Source organism: Nannospalax galili, unplaced genomic scaffold (genome assembly GCF_000622305.1).
Source record: "Nannospalax galili isolate Female #2095 unplaced genomic scaffold, S.galili_v1.0 scaffold3545, whole genome shotgun sequence".
Taxonomy (NCBI): domain Eukaryota; kingdom Metazoa; phylum Chordata; class Mammalia; order Rodentia; family Spalacidae; genus Nannospalax; species Nannospalax galili.
The window spans coordinates 1-3,543 of record NW_008352384.1 but is presented as its reverse complement, the minus strand read 5'-3'; positions in this window follow the sequence as shown (position 1 = coordinate 3,543).

The following is a 3,543-nucleotide window of genomic DNA, read 5'->3' as shown; positions in this document are numbered from 1 at the left end:
CAGGAGGCAGAGGCAGGTGGATCTCTGTGAGTTCAAGGCCAGCCTGGTCTACATAGTGAGTTCCAAGACAGCTGGGGCTACAGGGAGACACTGTCTCAAAAAGACCAAAACAACAACAACAACAACAAAAAACAACAACAAAAAATCCGAAAAAAAGTTGAGTTAGTCTACTATGTTTTTCTTTATGAATGGGTCAGCAAAACTCACAGAGAAGAAGCCAGCCTGTGATTCCAGCACTTGTGAATTTGAAGCCAGTCTGGGCTACATGTTGAGTTCCAGCTACTCTGGACTACCTAGAGAGCCTCTGTCTCATTCCACGTCCAAACAAAAACAAACAAACAAACAAACAGCCCACCCTCACAGAGCACACTTGGGATGGCCTGGGGTTGTCTGGCACACAGGAGACTGGGGAGATTTCTTACAAACGGACAGGTTCTGGAGGTGGTGTTGTCCCAGGGTTCTGAGCGCTCTTCTCTGGGTTCTCAAAGCCAGTTCCCAGCCCCATCCTTGTTCAGGCTGGCCTCCTGTCTGCCTGGCCCCTGCCTACAGTGTGACAGCTGTCTCCCCTCCTGATGAACCAGGCTACCAACCCCAGCACTGCCCAGTTACAGAAGTGAGAAGGGCCAAGGGCTCCAGTGACAAGGTCAGACCAGCCTCCTGCATGGGTGGCAGAGCAAGGCTGGTGTGGACCAACCCGGAGCATCCCACACACCCTTGATGGTGGAAATGCCCAGAAAGCAGCCCCTGCTCCCACCAGCATGTCCACAAGGAGCAGCTGCCTCTCCAGCTCATGAATCCGCTCATTCTTCAGCTCAATGACATGGTACAAGCTCTCCAGCTCCTGCTCCCAGAACAGACCTGGGCTTCCGTGATCCTGGACAGGGACAGAGGGGCCTTGTCAGCCCAGCAGGTAGAGGCGGACATGGGCCGCCTTGCTTCCCCTCCTGCCAGCAGCTCGCGTGGTGGCCTCAGGTGGGCATTCACCTCCATCTCACAGCCCATGCCACACTTTCTCTCAAACTCTCCCACAGACACTCTTTGAAGCCTGTCTAGTAAAGGTGCTGGGATTGGTGGGCTGAGGGGCTGTGTTGTGTCGGGTTTGCTAGTCACCCCGAATTCCCGAATTCTCTCGGGTACCAGAAGGCTGTGTGCTTTACCCTAGTCTCTCTCCTCTCTCTCAGAGTGACATGGGGACCCGCTTTCTTGCTCCTGTGGAGGTGAGTGTCTCAGGCCTGAGGCTCCCTGTCTCCTGTTGCCCACCCTTAACCTCTCTGCTGCATTATGGAAGAAGCCCCATTCGTGTTCTGCACCTACTTGGATGTGCCTGTTATAGACCCGGCTAAGGAGGTACCCCTGCACTCCGTTCATCCGGGCCCACACGGCCTCCTGTGATGCACACAGCTTTGCACTGGTGTCCTCGAGGAGATGGCAAATGGAGTCAGTATCAAGCCTGGCTTGTCAAGGTGAATTTTATTATATCCCAGACAAGGAAGGGACTGGTGTTCAAGGCGTCTCTTGCCTCCCCGCACCCTCTACCCCTCACCCTTCTAAGAGCAGAGGAGAGTTAACCCACTGTTAACACAGCTTGAAATGTCCCAGCGCCACCTCTCACTATAGTCTTTAACAGCTCCCATGATGGCGGAGTCAGTATCAAGCCTGGCTTGTCAAGGTGAATTTTATTATATCCCAGACAAGGAAGGGACTGGTGTTCAAGGCGTCTCTTGCCTCCCCGCACCCTCTACCCCTCACCCTTCTAAGAGCAGAGGAGAGTTAACCCACTGTTAACACAGCTTGAAATGTCCCAGCGCCACCTCTCACTATAGTCTTTAACAGCTCCCATGATGGCTAATATTGTCAATTTGACAAGATCTAGAATCACAGAGGAGACAGACCTCTGGGCATGCCTAGGAGGAACCTTCTAGATTTAGTTAAGTGGGATGGGAAGACCCACCTTAAATATGGGCAGCACTATGCCATGGGCTGGGGGCCTGCACTGAATGAAAAAGAGCAAGCCACTGAGCACCAGCATCTGCCTTTCTGCTTCCTGACTGGGGACTCCATGTGATCAGCTGCCTCTTGCTCCTGCTGTCATGCCTTCCTGCCCTGATGGACTGACTCGGACCACGAGCCAACATAAACTTGTCCTTCCTTCAGCTGCTTCTGGTCAGAAATTTGGTCACAGCAATGAGAAGAGTCATAAATAAGTTCTCCAAACCCTTGGGATGATGTCCTGGCATTCAGGGCCAGCGTCAGCCTGCATTTGATACCGAGCTATGCCGGGGTCCTTTGCTCCTGTGTATCTAGTGGCTCAGCATCACATCACACTTCAATCACAGAGTGCCCTGTCTTCAAAATTGACCACTGAGCGGTATCTCCTTGGGTAGTCCCTTTGCAGCAGAGGCCAACCTCTCCTCATGGCTCCCAGGCTTCTGCCCTGAGGCCGTTGTCTCTCCTTGGCCCCCTCACATCCCTGGCATCCTTGACTTCCTTCAGTTCCTCAGACATCCCATGTTTTCCTTCTCTTCCTCCATGTTTCCCAGCAAGCTGCTTGATTCTGCCTCAAGCTTCCTTCCTGCCCTTTCTCACTGAAGCCAGCCTACCTTTCCAGCCTACCTTTCTAGGCTCTGGCTTAGCCCTATTCCTTCTGGGAAGTGTCTCCTGAGTGGAACACCTGCTTTCATGATCCCATAGGTCCCCGGGTCTTCTCCCTACCAGCTCATCATAACAGAAGTCCATGCCCTCTCCAAGATCTTACCTATAGTCCTTGGGAAATGTTTTCATTTGCTAAATAAATGTAATCAAACATTTATAAACACCAAATGGTTCAAATATGGCGTGTGATGCCCTGTTCCTGCTAACCTCCTGTTTGACCTTAAAGGGATGAATTGAAAGTTGGTGTGCACTTGGCACGCATGTCACTAAGTCTTTTTCCTCCCAGCAACCTAACAAGGGGAGAGTTATCATCTTCAACTGAGAAATGAGAAACACTGAGAGACAAATTCAAGTCTCAGCTACTAGCAAAACCAGTGATCCCTGAACCTCCACACTCCACAGTTAGTGCTCCTAGACCGTGCAATGCACGTGTGGCCCTAGGGTTTGCTGTGCTGCACTGGGGACGGGCAAACAGCATGCAGTACAGCCAAATCTAAGCATGTCTGTGTGTTTGAGGAGTAAGGAGACACCCATTCCCCCCACAGCACTTAAAATACAGGCCTCTTCAGAGTTAGCCCTCCGTCAGGCAAAGGAGGCACTCCAAACTTTCATCTTTGAAAACCAAGAACTAGGAGTCAAATTTCCCACAAAACTGCAGAAACTGTTCCTACTCTTTCTGATTCCTGGTTAGTTTTGTGGATTTTTAAACAATTTTTGTTGTTGTCTTGTTGTCTGGGACAGCCGACCTGGTCCTTGCTGTGTAGATCAGGCTGATCTCCCCTGTGCTAGGATTAGAGGTATGTACCACCACACACCCCCAGGTTTTTGATTTTGAGACATGGTCTCACACTGCTGACCAGGCTGGCCTGGAACCTGGGGCAGTTTTCTCAA